Source organism: Schistocerca piceifrons, chromosome 3 (genome assembly GCF_021461385.2).
Source record: "Schistocerca piceifrons isolate TAMUIC-IGC-003096 chromosome 3, iqSchPice1.1, whole genome shotgun sequence".
NCBI classification, from domain to species: Eukaryota; Metazoa; Arthropoda; class Insecta; order Orthoptera; family Acrididae; genus Schistocerca; species Schistocerca piceifrons.
Genome location: NC_060140.1, coordinates 744,753,661 through 744,773,059, shown reverse-complemented (window position 1 = coordinate 744,773,059; position 19,399 = coordinate 744,753,661). Strand labels below are relative to the sequence as shown.

Here is a 19,399-nt window from a genome sequence, read left to right as displayed (position 1 = left end):
GCATGCATGAGGAGGTCACAGCTCAGGTATCAGTAGTGTGATCCCTGTGTGTTCAGGGGGCTCAACCAAAAGGGTACATAGCGACCCCACCACACGGGCTGGCTACCGTGCTGGCTATGCACCCTAGCATCAGACAACGACGTGAAAGAAAAGGTGAAATGTACTAGGAGGGCGCACGTCGGAGACACTAGGTAAGGTGCTCTTCCCCAAATGGCTCACACTACGGAGGAGAAATTTTGTAATGGAGGCCAAACCCCAGAGGGGGACCAAGGAATGCCAAAAGGAGGAGATGATTACGCAACAAAGCCGGAGTGTAAAACCAACAGAACCAGGAGGATAGCGGGGGCCAACATAAGCAAGGACACCAATAGAGGGAGAGGAGAGGGCGAGGGGAAAGGAGCATGGAGGGGAAAGGAGGGGAAGGCAAAGGAAATGCGGCCGGGGAGAGAAAGAAGGCTGCAATGGCTCGGGGCCCCGTGCTCGCCACGCATGTATCCACAAAAGAGTTGTGGTCCCCCTGGGGGGCTGAGCCAGGTCCTCAAGCCCCCTGCATCCGATCCAGCGCTGAGGAAGGGATTCAATCAAAAAGCCCCGTACATCACGGTCCAATGGGGTGGAGTTCCATCCTGTTGGAAAATGAAGTCCTGGAAATCTTCCATGACTTGAGGGAACAGCCATTTTTCCAACATGTCCAGGTACGTGATTCCCATCACAGTTCTTTCCGCAAAGAAAAATGATGGATCATATGTATAGAGCGTCTACCATGTAAGCAGGAGATCCCGGGTTCGAGTCCCCGTCGGGGCACACATTTTCAGCTGTCCCCACTGATGTATATCAACAACACCTGTCGGCAGCTAAGGGTTTCGATTTAATTATCCTTTCATTCTAGAGAAGCTGCACGGTCATCAATGGTATCTGTTCTGTCGGGAACAGATACGATCTTCATATAGCTAAAGGTTACCCGGCCATTGACCTCCTCCTGTACGAATGCGTACCCTTTGCCCGAACTCTTACTGGACTCGTCAGCTTAGTTGGGTGCGAGTAATGAGTGAATGGGCAAATATATATTAGGAACACTACGAATGGAGGCTGCGCACAGTTGGGAAAGTGGGGTCTCACGGGAAGCGTGCAAGGGATAAGTCCTTGCAGTCGCACTGTCCTTCTGTGCCCTCGGTGGCTCAGATGGATAGAGCGTCTGCCATGTAAGCAGGAGATCCCGAGTTCGAGTCCCGGTCGGGGCACACATTTTCAGCTGTCCCCATTGATGTATATCAACAACACCTGTCGGCAGCTAGAGGATTCAATTTAATTATTTCATTCTAGAGAAGCTGCACGGTCATCAATGGCATCTGTTCTGACGGGAACAGATACCATCTTCATGTGGTCCATAAACCTTTGTACGGGATACGGCACAGAACACGTTGATCTTCGATGAGTCTCTTTCGTGCTGCAATCGTGAATGTGGATTTTCCAAACCCCATATGCTAACATTGTGTCTTCTGACTTTTCAACTAAGATGGAATGTCGCTTCATCGCTAAAAATGACACGCTTTAGAAATACGTCATCCTCCATCTTTGCTAACACATAACCATTAAATGCGAGACGCTTCTCTTTGTCAATGGAGTTGACAGTCTGCACCAAGTTGTAATCGGTAGGGCTAGTATATCAAACTCTGTCTCAGAACTTTCCATACAGTTGGTTGGGGTATTCCAAGTTCTTGACTAGTTCTATTGGTAGACTTACTGCGACTGCGCACAAAACTTTCTCGAATCCGTCAGACATCATCCTCTGTGCTTTTATCTTTGCTCACACTTCCAGTCTGTTTAAATTGCTTAAACCAACAGCTAACGCTTTTGCGAGCTGGTGGTTGAATACCGAATTTGGTACGAAACGCCCGCTGCACTGAAATTTGCGACTCACTTTTCGCGAACTCAAGTACTTAGAGAACGTTTGCTCCACAGTCGACATCTCACTCACAACTGACAGTGAAACGGAATGACTGACATATTGCCGCGCGAACTCTACCGGCCGCTTCTGAAACCATTACCGCCCGCCCACCGTCGCCCGCCAAAAACTTTGGAACTTACTCTTTTAATTGGTATAAAGCTTGTTGATTTTGGACTTGTACTTGAATACATACGAATTTTTGAAAATGGGTCCATCATTTAGAATAACCCTGTTTATGTACTCGCTGTCCTCTACAAGTCCTAGAAGTTTGTAGCGGGAATTTCCGAATACCCTGTATTTCTGCAGTTAGATTGTACACAGTGTCAACACGAAATACACTGACAAAACTTCGGATGTTGTTCAGAGAGTATTTTAGTACAAGGGACCCGTGATTTCCAGTGGCTCATTATAATCATGTAAGTATGAGTCATTTAGGTTGTTACTACAATTATTTTTGTTTCTGTGATATTACTTTCATAACAATGTAAAGTCTGTACGATGCTATCACAAAACGTACAGCACCGAATACAGAGTTGTGAAACAACACTCAGATGCAAAACTACTGTGATGAGGTTGCCTTTGCTGTGATGAAAACTCAGCAAAGCATCATTGTTCAGCTCTTCCATAGCATTCAGTGGACCAATACACGAGGTGTATATCAATCAGGTCTCCATATGTAAAAATATTCGTATTGCTGTTTATCACTATTGACGTACAACTAACTCTCTAGGAAAACAAACTCAAGGCAGAACGGAACAGCAAAAACCGTTAGTGAGTGGACAAGTTTTTTTTTCAAACAAGAGACACAGCGTATACCGTCGACATCTGCACTGTCGTTCAGGTACTTCCACTGCAATAAAAATTCAATTTTATCGATGAGTTGAAAAAGGGGTCATGTCCACCATTTCTTTCATAATCCGCTCACCGGAGATAACAGATCTTTATATCTGAACGCATCGCTTTGTAAAGTGTGTCACGTCCCTGCAACACAAGTGCTTGTTAGAAGGGTATTGAGGTAGAATGTGGCTATGTCCATCTAAATAAGATTATAGCGAACCTGTTGCAATAAAAAGAAACATACCTAACGAGTAGAAACCATTTAATAACAGTGCTTGTCAGTTGCTAGTGCTTGTCATTGGTCCATCCTTCCTTGTCAACGAAGAATGGACAAGATAAAGATGAAGCACATCCACCGTTGTCCGCTTTGCTGTGTTCTGATTGCGACTGTATCTTGAGTACATTACGAATAAACCTGTAGTCTCGTAACACACTGTTTTATTGCTATAGCGAATATGAATAATATAAACTTGCGTAACACAATACTTTCGCTGCAGACAGAACGCTAGTTACCTCATCAACATCATCAGATTTGGAAAGGGCTCATCTCCAGTAGAGTCAAACTCTATTACTGACCGCAGTTGATGGGTAAAGTATGTGGCAAAGGTGTACATTGTTACCCCCTAGGGGCCAACTGCTGCAAATCAACTCCACGACTCCATGCTTAAACCCGTTGCGTAGCAAAACAGTTTTTTGTGTCTCCTGAAAAATTTTCTTTCTTGGGACATGACCCTTTCTCCAACTAGCCGATTCAAGTACAAGTGGGATAAGAGATCAAACGAAATGCAAATACTCCAGTAAGCCTCTGCGACTAAAAGCCCCTTACACCAAAATACTAATAAAAAGGTCCTGAACAACCTCCGATATCTTGTCGGTGGATTTCGGGTTTAGCAGTTATACTAAAAACACATGTTTACATTATCCTGGTAAAGACCCATGATCCCTTTACCAATTCAACATATTATTTATTATTTTGTACTATTCATAAACTGTTCATATCTGTAGCAAATCGTATCTGCAGCTGCTTTATAACCATTTTTTTTAAATTGAAGATTCCATCCAGGCTACGACTGAATTCATTTTTTGTCATAGTGGAGAGCCCCGTCACTTCCAACACTATGCCATTCTGGTACTTAAGACAAGATTAAAGAATACATCTATATCGAGAAGACCTGAGGGCAGTTGCACCACCGTCCTCGACCCGTGTCTCTGCCTGGAACTGCCCCAGTTCATAAAGCTACCATCCAACGGATAGTGACATTACGCAATCTGTCCTCGATGGAATCCGCCGTTCGCCTGCGCAACTTTGTGTATGCAACCCGGGAAACTCCTTTCCACTGGTATGCATACAGAAGCGTCAACGCAGCGACAGAGGATGCTGTTGTACGCTTTTATTGTTTCAAACGCACCCTTTAAGGGTAAAGACTAAATGATGAAAAGCAAAAATCACACATTAGGTTCGAGTATGTTTTGTACGAGGACGACAATTAATGCATTCATAACTGTTTCAATGCAGCACTGCCCCCCCCCCCCCCCTTGTAACAAAAGGATAGTTATTTTGAAGTAAATAAAGTTATCACTAAGGGCAAAAATTCCTGACTTTATTCGATTGTTATGCAAAGATTACTGCATAGGTGTGAGGACATAGTGCGATATAAAATCTCGAGTCACAACAAGCGCCGACTTTCGTGCCAAAGCACGGACGCTTTACGCGCGGACAACGAAATGAGAAATACGAGAATTTATTTGAAGATGAAACAAAGTTGACAGAGCACAAGTTGGCAGAATTGTTTTTTCATAGATACACCGAGCCAGGTGGCGCAGTGGTTAGCACACTGCACTCGCATTCGGGAGGACGACGATGTAATCCCGCGTCCGGTCATCCTGATTCAGGTTTTCCGTGATTTCCCTAAATTGGTTCAGGCAAATGCCGGGACGGTTTCTTTGAAAAGGCACGGCCGACTTCCTTCCCCATCCTTCCCTAAGCCAATGTGACCGATGACCTCGCTGTCTGGTCTCCTCCACCAAATCAACCCCCTCATAGACACGCGGTTGTTTTTAAATTCCTTCTGTGTTCCGTAACATTCAGTTGTTTGATTTAGTTGATGAAAGCTACTGAATTCGATGTGTAGTGTTTAGATGTCAATTTTTTTTTAAATATGGCGCATTCGTAATGCGGTCCGTCGACTTGTTGAGAAATTTCGAGAGACAGGCTGAGTGTTGGATGCCGAACGAACTGGAGGACCTCCTAGACTAAACGAACAGAAGTTATTAGATATTTCTGATTCTATTCAGCAAATCCCAGGAAAATCACTGCATAAGTTGCCACAAGAAAAAGATATAGGGCTTGCAACCGAGTATAAAGCGGGACCCTGAAACTGTTTTCGGAAAAAAACAACAATGCATTTGCGGAGACGGTGACTGAGGCATTTTTTATTTTTGACTCACTTTTTTATGATTGTGTCAAAAGTGATTGAGTCAAAAATAAAAAATATCTCAGTGAAACTGTTCCCGTATAAAGTGACACCACTGAAAGATGCGTACATGAAAAGTGAATCCGTCACTGTAAATGCTTTCATTAAGATGAATACCACTGATATTCTCGAGGTGATTGTGGTCAACGGAGAATCTTCATGGTGTGCTTGAAACTCTATTGCATGCTCAGAAAATTGGAGTGTGGGTGGCAATATTCAGACGGTGCATTTATTGGACTTTTATTTTTTGAAGAAACCCTGCACAGTGAATTTTATAATTTAATGACATATGATTTCACTGACCAGATAAAGGAAGAAGAAATCAACTATTAACGATTTCAACAAGACAGCACTACTGCGCACACAGCTAACAACACTATGCGGCTTCTGGTAGAGCTTTTTGGCACCGTGTCGTCTCAAAAATCCTATGACCCCCTCACTCGCCGGTCTTTACTCCACCGGTTCAAATGGCTCTGAGCACTGTGGGACTTAACATCTGAGGTCATCGTCACGTAGACTTAGAACTACTTAAACCTAACTAAGAACATCACACACATCCATGCCCGAGGCAGGATTCGAACCTGCGACCGTAGCAGCAGCGCGGTTCCGGACTGAAGCGCCTACAACCGCTCGGCCACAGAGGCTGCTTACTCCACCGGGCTTTTTTCTTTGGGCAGCAGCAAAATCTGTGGTGGCTGCCAATGGACTACGCACACTGTGACTTAAGAACTGAAATAACTGCATATATGAGAAGAATATCACAATCAGATCTGCAGAAACTGTTTTTCAATCAAATTAAGTGGTTTCAGACCTGTATAGCCAACACAATTATGTTGTAACTGCGTAGCATCTTTCCTGCCACCCTGTAGTTCACCTATAATCAGGATGATTAAATGTAAAGAAATTTTTTATAAGATGACTTTGAGGCATTGAGGCGATCGTTTTCCCTCGGTGAATACGCGAATGAGATCGAAAAGGAAACTGTACGATGGACCTATGCCATGTACTCTACAGTGGCTTGCCGAGCATTATGCAGACCTAGCAGCAGGTTTTTGACTGCTTCTCTCGTCTTGAGGCCTCCCCCATTTGACGTAAGATCTCGTGCTGGTGATTACGTGTCAGTCACGGTACTAGTTCGCCTGCCTTAGAAAGCCCTGTGCGATTGCTGGCAGTGGCGTAACGCGTCGCGTAAGAAGGCAGAACTTTCTCCCAAGCTCGACACTCCGCTGCCGAATTACGACTTATGCCACAGATTTTTGGATCAGCGCTCCTCGAAGGCCCGGGACGACGTATCTGCCATCGAGCGGCAGTGCCTTTCTTCTCGGCATACTGTAATCATCTTACGTGAAAATATCCGCTGGACGAAATCGTACAGCAGAAGTAGGACACATACAATGTTTTCCTTATTGTAACTACATTGTTGCCATTTCAATTTTCCATTTTAGTTTGACGTCATACGCAACGGCAAGAGAGAAAGGGGGGGGGGGTAGAAAGGGGCGGACGAGAGGGGACACTTGTACCGCCCTGGCCACCTGTGTACTTAGTACAGACAGTGGGATGCAAAGTGGGAACAACCTTTTTTTTGTTTTTTTTTTCACCAACTGCGACATGGTCGCATATACAAACAGTGATCCAATACTGTCAAATGTTTTTTATTCCAGTCTTTGATCAAAATATGAATTCTTTACACGATGACCGGTTTCAGTCCGTAATGACCATCCTCAGATCTATAATATACAAATATATACACCTAGTGAGCAGTGTGTCTCAACATAATACAGCAATACAACCAGGGAGATTTACAGAAAATACGGTAAAACGTACCTTTTTTTACACCGTGTCCTAAAGTGATAAGGCCATAATGGCATCGTCAAAACATATAAATATAATCAGCATAGCACCGTCATATACATCTAAAATAAGGTGTAGAATAGGCCGCATCGTTCACACAGTCATTATTGCAACTGGCTACTGAAGTACAGTAGCTACCAGGAATCTGTTTGCCTACATCATCCCTAGATGTCGCTACTGTCGGCTTAGATGTAGTCATCATTTAAGCAAAAAACAATCTGATAAAAACATTATGTAAAATACATGTAGCAAACTTTTAAAATTGATAACTATCATAGAAACTAAATCGTGATACATTAAAAGACGAATACAGTTACCTACATATAATTATTAAAAGTAAATATATGAATGGAATACGACCGATCCTTTTTATGGTGAATTTACGGTCAACAATTAATATGCTTATTAAATTGCCTGTAGCAACCTATAAATTGCCTATGAAAGATAAAATGTCTATATGACAGCTGGAAAAAGGACTGGTCAATGATCAGCGCCCTCTGTTGGGTCGGCCGCCAGGATGTTATTTAGACGTGCACCGATCTTAAGAACTTAACCACTAGAGGGCTTTACATACAACGTGGTATATCACCCACAGGAAACTTTTAAACAACATATTAACAGTCAATAAATAAAATTATATAGTCTGGTTATACATTCAATGAATAGGGGACCAGACGTCCTGATCTGGCCAGAACAGCTTCCTCATCCTAACTGTTCCGGTTCTTAGAAATTAAATAAAATTCTCGGTCATGTGAGGTCTCAACATATAACTTTTTTATATTTCCAGCAAGTATCTATACTTTATTTTAATATCGAATCCCTAATCTGGAATACAACGACTCGCTGTATTGTGAAATGCGTTCATACGGCCTGCTTGATGACTCGTTGAAGTTCGAGATCTTCGGTAACATTTGAGCTGAAACTGGTGTTAATGTGCTGGATTTGCTTAGTGGTAGCCCTAATGCTTTCACTTGTATTTTGTTGGCATGAGTGGTGTAGGACATTTCATGAGACAGTATTGAAGGTAGAAGAAACGCATGTTACAGATTTAGAGGTTGGAGAAGCGCTTCATGTTTTAAGAATGAATATGACAAAAGGTAAAAACCAGATACATGCCACACAAATCTGAGGGGTACATAAAGTTCACTGAAACCGTGTGTGAGTTTTATTTTAGCAACGCACAATACATTAATAATGGACGGATCATTTAATGCATTTTCAGACTACATGGATTCTTTTGCACTATGGTACCCACATAGGAAGAGGTACATAAATGTCACGAGTCTCTTAAAAATATGTTCCCAGCTGTAAAATTAATGATAATGACTTGTTGCTACAGCGCATTAATATGCAGCAGTTTGTTGCATTTCAGCAAATAGAGAAATAGAGCATAGAAAAATAAGTAGCTCATATGTTTTGGGTATAACTGTTCCACAAATATTTTAAGAAAATATTTCTAACATTGTTCGTGTTATTTATTCTCGGTACAAATGCAGCATACAAGCTTGTGTTTTCATTGATGAATAAGATACGGAAAACTGAAACGGTAGTAGAGACTTTGAAAGCAATAATGACGGAGAAAGTTAATTTATCACATATAATTCTTAGAAATTCTATTACTTATTGAACTTAAACGGTAGCACATATTTGGTGAGTCAGATTCATTCATCGCAGAAGTAAGGAGGTATGAATATCTGAGTCTTAAAATCTATACTGTGTTGTGTTTACTGACTATTAACATTTAAGCGTATTATAATTATACAGTAACTATGAATGTGTGTATGTTTTAGATTGTATTAGTTATTTTATCATTTGGCGCCTAATATTTATTTCGTTATAAGATTTAATAATGTACACAGTTACAGAGCACTGTTGCATTCAGTACAGTGAGGATTTATAAAATTGGTCCCAGCTGCGACTCCCAGAAATATGATCACGCTACCTTTTTGCAGACTCTGGGTTTTCTGCTGCGCTAATGCCAATGTAAGGACGAGTAAAAAGATCAATTATTCGCATATTGCAGTGTCCCTGTCGTACCACCTGAAGCGAGGCTCTCCACCGTTACTGAATGTAACCGGTGATTACTACTGCTGCCACAAGATACCATCTACATCTCTATAGATACTCCGTAAGCCACCGTGCGGAGCGGGGCGGAGGGTACCCTGTACCACTATCAGTCATTTCCTTTTCTGTTCCACTCGTGAATAGAGCGAGTGAAAAACGATTATCTATATGCCTCTGTATGAGCCCTGATTTCTCGAATCTTACCTTCGTGGTCCTTACTCGCAGTGTATGTTGGCTGCAGTAGAATCGTTCGGCAGTCAGCTTCAAATACCGGTTCTCAAATGGTTCAAATGGCTCTGAGCTCTATGGGACTTAACATCTGTGGTCATCAGTTCCCTAGAACTTAGAACTACTTAAACCTAACTAACCTAAGGACATCACACACATCCATGCCCGAGGCAGGATTCGAACCTGCGACCGTAGCAGTCGCGCGGTTCCGGACTGAGCGCCTAGAACCGCTAGACCACCGCGGCCGGCACCGGTTCTCAAATGTTCAACTAACTTACGAGTTTGCTGCCGGATGGCGTCGTCGACCACCGCCAATATTTCGACATTCTCAAGGCACAACTGCAAGGAGGAAGCAATGTGCAAGGGAATTTAATACCTCGGTTCACAGAGGAGAAACAAGGAAGATACTACACACAGAAGAAGTAACCGCAGAGTCAACACACAACCAAAGATAACCAACATCAGAAATATCGATAGTGACTATTAATCAACAGGTGAGGTAGCACTAATTCTGTCCTTGTGTTTTCTGATGAGAGACAGAGCCGGATTCGAAGCAGCATTTAAATAAAATCCACCATCTCTGTTTATAAGGTTGCTTGATAGTTTGATTTCAACAGCTTCCATACTAACACTATCCCAATAGCTGGAAGTGCAAACCAGAATCTCCGTGTTGTTGTATTCCATAGGATGACCGGTGTCAAGGCAATGTTCTGCAATAGCGGATTTGCTCGGCTGTTGTAAGCGTATGTGACGCTTATGTTCAATACACGGGTCTTTCACAGTCCTGATTGTCTGACCAATATGACAAGCCACAACTGCAAGGAATACGATAGACACCTGCCTTATGCAAACCAAGATCATATTTTACGGACGCCAACAGGGCCTTAATCTTAGAAGGTGGTCGAAAAACACATTTCACATCATATTTCCGCAAAATATGAAATGTGCTTTTCGATCACCTAAGATTTTTTTAAATTCTTATTTATAAGAACTATATTTAAAGAAACACTGCGTTTTGTCAAAGTTTTTTGGCAGATCAGTACATTGCAAACCAATCGAAGACAGAATGTAATGTGTTGCAACATGTAAGGATGGAAGGAAGCTAAATCCATAGAGATTTTCGCAAAGCGGAATTTCTATATCAGACACTTCAATTTCTCTTTGCGAGCACAGAAATCAAAACTACACGAGACGTGAAACACTTTTGGCCAACTGGCACTGTATCAGTTATAGTGTGGCTAACAGCAATGGCTTCTACAGTGAAAAACATGATTCGACAATTTCGCGAAAGGAGCGCAGAGTAACTGCGTTCCGTAATTCGGTATGAGAGAAAGCTGGGTACGGCGCAACACACGCACTCGTCTGCGTCGTTCTCTCAAAGAGCAGACAGGCGCGCCGTCACCAATGCAATGAGGCCGGTTCCGCCGTATCTCGTCCTGTGACGAGGTAACTCAACGAAGGTTATTAGTGGCTTATTCTATGCAACCAGAGTAAGTCAACAGAAGCTAAGCAGTTAGCCGTCATGAGAAGGAAGGTTAGCGTTTGGCGTGTCGTGGTCAACGAGATCATTAGAGACGGAACAAAAGCTCATACAGGATAAGGATCGGGCTCGTCATTTGCAGGGGAACGATCCCAGCATTAGAGCAACCTCGAGATAGCTACAGAGAGGTTGAACCTAAATGCGGATACTAGCGAAGCTTGTGGGTTGCGCTGTTGTGTTTGATTACTGACGGCACCTGCGTATTGTCCTCAACACGTTGAAAGTTCCAGTCACTGTCAAAACAGAGTTCTGTGTAGTTGTGAGTGCATTATGTCGGAGCTAAGCGAATTCCACCGTGGGAAAATTGTTGGTGCTCATGTGATGGGTGTTTCCGTAATGAAGGTAATCGAAATGTTCATGTTTCAAGAGGCACCATACAGGGAAAGCGGGAAAACAACATCCGCTAAGTCACAACACCGACGGAAGTTTGTGTTGAAGGATGACTGACGATCATGTAGATGATTATGAGGAAAAATGTGAGGACGACAGCTGCAAAGTAAATGCAGAAATGACTGTCGCACTAGCGAAGCCTGTCAACACCAAAACTACGCGAAGAGAGCTTCATAAGCTGGGAATTATAGGGCTGGCTGGAATTTCAAATCCACGCATCGTTTTATCAAATGTCCTTAACAGAAAAACGTGGTTCCAAAGTCATTAAAACTCGACTGCGGAGCAATCGAATAATGTCTTTTGTCTGTATGACTCTCGATGCACACTGTTTGCAACTTCTGGCCGAGTTTACGTCCCAATACTGAATGAATGCGAGGTTTGGGTGATGATCTGGACAGCCATATCATGGTATTCAACGGACCCAATTGGTTACCATGCAAGGTCGCATTAGTGCAAAGACTACATGACCATTTTAACTGATCAGGTCCATCGCATGGTAGGATGCTCGTTCTCCAATGGTGATGATGTGTTCAAAGACGATAGGGCCTCTGTTCACTGATTTTGTGAGCACCAGGATGAATTGTCACATCGCCCATGGCCGCCACAGTCACTAGACCTCAATATTACTGTGCCTCTGTGGTCTACTTTGAAGACAAGGGTGCGCGATCCTTATCCACCTCCATCATTGTTTTCTGAATTTGCCACTATTTTGCAGGAAGAATGGTATAATATTACCTTCAATCCCATACAGGAGTTGTATTTACCCATTCCGAGAAGACTGGAAGCAGTTTTGAATGTCAACAAGTTTCCTACACTGTATTAGGCATAGTAATGTGTCGTGTTTATGCTGTATCCATACTTTTGTCCCGCCACCCACCCCCTCTCCCCTTGTAGTTCTGAATGACCGGACAGGAATAAGCGAATCCATCGCCATGGTGACAACAGAGATGAACGCAGAGAAGAGGCTATGTTCAATTAACACAAGTAGTTAAGAACGCGAGGAAGATATTTGAAGGCATGTAGGAAATGGAATTATGACTTTTAGACAAAAATTTGTTACTAAGTACTTTTTTCGAACATTGTGGGCGAGAAGTAGATTTCTCGATATATTCATCTAAAACCATAGCCATTGAACCATTGCAAAGTGAATGAAAGAGGGTACTTTCCATTGTACCATGTTTCTTCCCGTTCCATTCTCATATGGAGCGTGGGGGCAACGAATGCATGGATGCCTCTGTGCGTGTGGTATTCAGTTTACTCGTGATCTCTACATGGTCATACGTAGTATGGTGCTAGATTCGTCACTTAATACTGTGTAACACTACCTTTTTCTTTATTTGAAAAGTTATAAAACATATGTAGAACTCACAATGTAATCCTCAATTACGTGATGTCAAGGAATTATAATGCAGAGATTAGTTTGTACATTCTAAGATGCTGCTTGTATATCTTTATCTTTTATAACAGTGAAATTCTATTTTCTTCTTTTGTCGCGACAGCATTTGTGTATCACTTGATTCTGTGACATCATTTTGGTTACTACTATATCGTAAGTGTCGATCAAGAAAAAGCATTTTTTGAATAATTACTTAATAAATTGTGTAGAGGTGTTTCACTAGTCAAAATTGTAAATTATTATTTCACAGGAGACCGATTTCAACAGGATTGCAACCGCCGTTGTCCAATAACGAAACGATTTGAGTTTCATGTTTGACCTTTTTCTGAACACTGCGTCAAAGAAAGATCCTACTTTTGTAGAGACAAAGTCCAACAATTTAATTTTCTTTATTTTCTTACATTTTCGGTGTGTGAGAATAGTATCGAAATTTCACGCTCAAACAGTCTATGAACAACGACGCATTGGTCTGAACATCCAGCACTGGGAGAAAAGGAGTGAATTTATTTAAGATTCTAATAATTTTTTCTTTTATCAGCAACTAAGCAGGTAATGAGAATCAATCGTATTGATATCTGACTGTGCGTTAATGACGCTGCGAAATGTATAAGCGAAACTTTTGAATTACTCGTATCTTTAAGTGTCGCATAACTGAAGGATCCTTTCTTTGATGTAATTTATTCTAACTTAAAGGCACATTTCAACTGGTTCCCGAAACTTTGTAAGTAGGCTTTTGCGGGATGTTGGCGTGTATCCTTAAGCGTCTACCAGTTCAGATCTGTCAGCATTTCAATACACTTCGGTCTGGGCCAAGCAAACCTTACCACTCGCTCTGCTCTTCTTCGCATACGTCCAATATCCCAAGTCAGTCCTATATGGTATGAACAATATTCTAGAATTGTTCGCACGAGTATTTTGCAAGCAATCTCCTTTGTTGATTTACTGCATTTCCCCAATGGTCCGAGGTACAGAGATACCAATGAAACTTTATTTTTGTTTCATTCAGATGTGTCGATCGACAAAGTAAAACTAGTGTCACTTTTATTTACGAAATGGTCTCTTTTATCCAGCTTTTTAAAGTATTACTGGTGTGTGTGTGTGTGTGTGTGTGTGTGTGTGTGTGTGTGTGTGTGTGTGTGTGTGTGTGTATGTGTGTGTGTGTGTTCCTTTCAAGTGGGTATTATTGAAAGTTGTGTTTTCTTTAATCCTTTGATCTAAACAGTTTATTACGAACGAAAAGTTATTCAAATATGGTGAAAACTTTACACACAGTAGTAAGGGTATCATGTCTTCCACACCGATAGACAACTATCTAAGCGAGACTTCTGTATTTCGAGGAAGTATGAAGATGTGTAAGTGCGAATGTGTGGCAAGGAGAAGCATTGACGACGTATTGCACGACAGTGAATGTGCGCATGTAGCACAAATTGACAGTCAAACTGGCTTTAAAGTGAACATCACACAAATATCCATCGTTAATATTTCGTGTGATACGATTTATATTCTCACAGCGGTTGTACATGAGTGGAAGTGAGCAATTATTAGCTGCCACGTTTGATTGAGTTCATCATGGGAATTATTATCTTCGTGTTTTGAAAAAAAAAATTAAAAATTTACAATATAAAGTATACTTTAACTATAAAGTTAATTTCAATGGCTTAATCCTGTTGGTTATATTTAAGCTAAGCAACAGTACCAATACATTCAATAGCGTCAAACCAAGTAGTGTTATAATGCTACATATGAACTATGGTTAATATCCCCACTCCAAATTTAATGTGATGCGGCTTAGGTGGAAAATCACGGGCAAAAAATTGAAATAAATGAGATATAATTAATAAGGTATAAAAATAGGAAGGAGCTCACAGTCTTCTCCTTCAATTTCAGTAGTTAATGAGTGGACGACTGAAGTCAAAATGATTGTATTTCTTTGCAGAAAGATAGACCCACATGTTGAGAATACCGCGAAACTGCAACCATCATAAAGACATCGAGAAAAGGCTAAGATAAAAGCGGTGTCGCTCAGTAACCATCAACTTGTCGTGACTTCACTATTTTCCGGCCAGCCTACCTTCCGTCACGCGACGGGCCTGGTTTCTTGTTACAGCTTCAGCTGTTGCTTCAAAGTGCTTTGACCGTAATTTCGTCGTTCTCTGGGTTAGTCAGGTAAAGTATATCCAATTATGTGAAAGAAGAGTGTTTATAGTCGAAACTTACATCCGTACTTGCGAAATTTTTCATGAATAGATACAGACATCCAGTATTCCTGCCAAAAGTAATATTAAAAAAGTGGATAACAAAGTGGCGACCCAGTGGGAATGACTAATCCTAAGCGTGCTTGTGATTACGGACTTTCTGCAGAAAATTACTGATAGCCCAAAAGCTCTGTCAGACGGTCTTCGCAAGATACGGATGTTATACGTATATCTTATCGTTCTGTACTAAGTTCTTGTACCTCAAACCTTACCGCGTTTCATGTGTTCAGCTATTACTTCAAGCTGAGAAAGAAAAGAGGGTTAAGTGTTATACGCGGTTGCTTAACAAGATTGTGGATCGCGGACTTGACCAGACATTTATGAGAGATGAAGCTTTGTTTCACCATTCCCGTTACGCGAGTAGTCAGACAAATCGTTACTGGGCCACTGAAAACCTAAACATGCGACGTTACATACCTCCGTCTATTAAGTCTGAATGTGATTTCACGAGCGCAAACATACATAGAGACACAGGGCGAACATTTTCAGCTTATGATGTAAGTTTTAGATTATCTTAATTTTTAAAACATTTTTATTATTTGGAATAAAATGATGTTTTTCTGCAACAATGAGCGTGTTATTGCTGTTAGGCCGCTATTATCTTGGGCATACTGAATTATTGGTCAAATGTTAGAGCAGAGTGAAAACAAGACTTACTAGAAGTTACACAATCGATTTTATTCTAAATTGTCGTAGCACGAACGAAAAGTGGGAAATTATTAAACGTGGCATCAAACTGACCAGCGTGAAGTCTAGGTTTAGAAAAAAAAGATGTTTAACTTATTCAGAGTAATCAGAATAATTAAGAAAAACTTAGTGATTTGAAGAAATTTACGCGATGGATTTTTGTCCGAATTTTCATAGCCAAATGAAGAGTGAGAAATGGGCAACTGGAGTATCAAACCGACCACCTTGAGTTATAGTTTCGCAAAAAAAGATTTAATTGCATGAAAGTAATCAGGATAATTAAGAAAAACTTGAATTGTGATTTGAGGGAAAATTGAAGTGTTCCAGGAACAACTGGTGGTAAATGAAGTTTCAAAAAATGTCAAATCGCAGCTTAAACTGAAACTTCTAATTTCCCTTCGTCTATATACTCTTGACGATAACAGAATACCGACCGATATTTAAATATATTATGTTTCGTGCTTTCTGAAGAAAACTTGAAACCAAAAAAAAATGGGGAAAAAGCAGTCGACTGCTGTGTGGAATGATGATTTGTCTAAAAGTAAGAAATGAAACAAATTTGAGAAACATATGGAGCGCCTCTGAATGTTCTAAATAATGTGTAGCAAACGAGGTGCTGACTTAGAATTTAGATTAGATGTTTGCCTTGAAAACCTTTAATTTTAAAGAGTACTATAGGGTAACTGTCTGGTGGAATTTCACTCAGTGGTCTCCTTACGTCACTAATATATGAGCATCTCTGCTGCTGTGCGTAATTTCGAGCTCAGGCGCTACAAATAGTTCTGTAATCTATTTTATTTCTTACTTTTAGACAAATGGTTTCACAAAACATTTGAATGTTCTTTTTTTTCGGCTGGCGGTTAAAGATGTGCGACATCCGTCCCTCTAGTGATTTTGATCTCTCAGAGAGAATCTTTGGCTGTTTGTCCGGAAGAAACAGAGAAAGGTGTACACTGAGTTAGCAAGTCATGCGACACCTCCCAGTATCATGTCGGACCACTACTCTTTCCTGGCATAGTGCAGCAACTGGACATGGCACGGTCTCAACAAGGCGTTAGAAGTCCCTTGCAGAAATATTGAGCCATGCTGTCTCTATAGCCGCCCATAATTGCGAAAGTGTTGTCAGTGCAGGATTTTGAGCACCGACTGACTTCTCGATTATATACCATAAATGTTCGATAGGACTCGTGTAGGTCGATCTGAGTGGCCAAATGATTCGCCCAAATTTTCCAGAATGTTCTTCAAACCAATCGCGAGCATTTGTCGCCTGTTGACATGGCGCATTGTTATCGATAAAAATTCCATCGTGTTTGGGCACATGCAGCCATTCATGAACATGAAGTTCATGAATGGCTGCAAATGGTCCCGATGTAATCTTTTCCAGTCAATAAGCGGTGCATTCCATGTAAACACCGCCCACATCAATATGGAGCCACCACCAGCTAGCACAATACCTTATTGAAAATCTGGGTCCATGGCTTCATGGGTGTGTGCCACACTCTAATCCTACTATCAGCTCTTACCAAATTAAATCGGGACACATATGAGCAGGACACGGTTTTCCTGTCGTCTAGGGCCCAACCGATATGGACACGAGCCCAGGGGGTGGCGCTGCAGGCTGTGTCGTGCTGTTAGCAAAGGCACTCGCGTCGATCGTCTGGTGCCATAGCCCATTGACGCCAAATTCTGCCCCTCTTCCCGAACAGATACGTTCGTCGAACGTGCCATATTGATTTCTGCAGTTATTTAACGCAAAGTCACTTATCTGTTATCCGCCCCCGGTAGCTGAGTGGTGTCCGCCTCCATAGCGTAGCGGTAGCCTTACCACCTACCACGCAGGGGACCCGGGTTCGTTTCCCGGCATGGGACTGGGCGTTGTGTGTCCATCATCATTTAATAAGGCCGGCCGTTGTGGCCGAGTGGTTCTAGGCGCTTCAGTCTGGAAGACGTGCGACCGCTACGGTCGCAGGTTCGAATCCTGCCTCGGGCATGGATGTGTGTGATGTCCTTAGGTTAGTTAGGTTTTAGTTGTTCTAAGTGCTAGGGGACTGGTGAACTCAGATGTTAAGTCCCATAGTACTCAGAGCCATTTGAACCATTTAAAAATAGCCAGCATGGTAGCTCAGCGTGTTCTGTCAGAGGGTTTAGCTACCCTCCTAAATAAAAAAATATATAAAAAACGAGTGAACGGCTCAACGAACAACCTGAACGGGTGTCATCGGATGTCAAACACGAACAAATTCAACGAATAGTATAGAACAAAATGGGATTTTTTAAAAAAGTGGTCAGCGCGACAGAATGTCAATCCTAAGGGCCCGGGTTTGATTCCCGGTTCGGTCGGAGATTTTCTCCGCTCAGGGACTGGATGTTTTGTTGTGTTGATCATCATTTCATCCCCATTGACGCGCAAGTCGCCGAAGTGGCGTCAAATCGAAAGACTTGCACCCGGCGAACGGTCTACCCGACGGGGGGCCCTAGTCACACGACCTTTACGATCTTTTTTACTTATTTGTTAGCACTGACAGCGTTGTCGGTAGTGAGAGGTGGTGCCTAAAAGTTGGTATTCTCGGTACACTCTCGACACTGTGGCTTGAGGAATGCTGAATTCCGAAATGGAATGTCCCATGCGTCTAGCTCCAGCTACCATTCCGCGTTCAAAGTCTGTTAATTCCCGTAGTGCCGCCATAATCATACCCGAAAAACTTTTCACATGAATCATCTGAGTACAAATGACAGCTCCGCCAATGTACTGCCCTTTCACACTCTGTGTACGAGATACTACCGCCATCCGTATATGTGCATATCGGTATCCGATGACTTTTGTCACCTCAATGTAAGTGATATTACAGGCCTGGGTACGCCCAGGAGGTGTGCTCAGAGTAGTAGCCCGTTTATGCGCCACTTGGGGACCTACGTCCAGTCATATCTTCCATTTATGATTATTGAGGAAGCGGTTAAGTTGTCAATTTCATGATTTCCTGGTTGTGTGCCAGACCTGGCCTGTAGTAGAAATCATAGCCTTGAGCAGCCAACACTAGGACATCCCACAGAAAAGGTGGCAGGGAGGTAACTGAAGGTTGTTGCTTTGAATCAGTATGTGTGGCGTGCTCAGATGCTTAACTGGTCCTGCGTTACGCCCGAAAGTCAGAGATCTGATTTCGAGTCCTGGCTCGAATTTTAGTTTATTGTATGTGTATGCATCTCAGCGAATGCTCAGACGCACAACGTAAGATTCACATCTTATTTTCTGCACTGAAAAGTGTTTTTCTTTTTTTTTTTTTAATTTTTGAGACTCATTTTGCCAGTACAGTAGGCGTCTTTCACAGAGAAACTGACAGTTTCGATTTTACACGCTTCACTCTCACTGAGAAAGAAGTAAATCGCCAGTGATGTTAATCTCATGTGGCTACATTTCATTATTCAACACGTCAGACATCATCCACACCCGACAGCACATCCACTCAGTTAAGATATATGCTGTACTGTAAAATTTGCAGGCGTAAATATTCTTATCTGACTTAATTATCGAATTTTTAACCTGTGACCCATTTAGTTGTGCTATACCGTGGTACGGAACTTTCCTCTAACAATTTTACATCGTCATTTGATTCATCATTTAAATAACTCATGTGGTCATTTTATTGTTTTTACCAGCGTTGCAACTCGTTCGTACTCACACTCCTCATCAATCCACTCACAGCACAGACTGTTTATTATCATGTTGGAATA

At 42.0% G+C, this 19,399-nt stretch overlaps 1 protein-coding gene and 1 non-coding gene across 3 annotated transcripts in view; one reads left to right on the top strand and one right to left on the bottom strand.

Annotated features, from left to right (window-relative positions):
- Window positions 1–19,399, bottom strand: part of LOC124789364 (laccase-6-like) — a 389,375-nt gene that overhangs the window by 340,913 nt on the left and 29,063 nt on the right. The gene's annotated exons all lie outside the window — the stretch shown is intronic.
- On the top strand, window positions 1,167–1,241 carry Trnat-ugu. The gene has a single exon. It is a non-coding gene; the product is annotated as a tRNA-Thr (tRNA).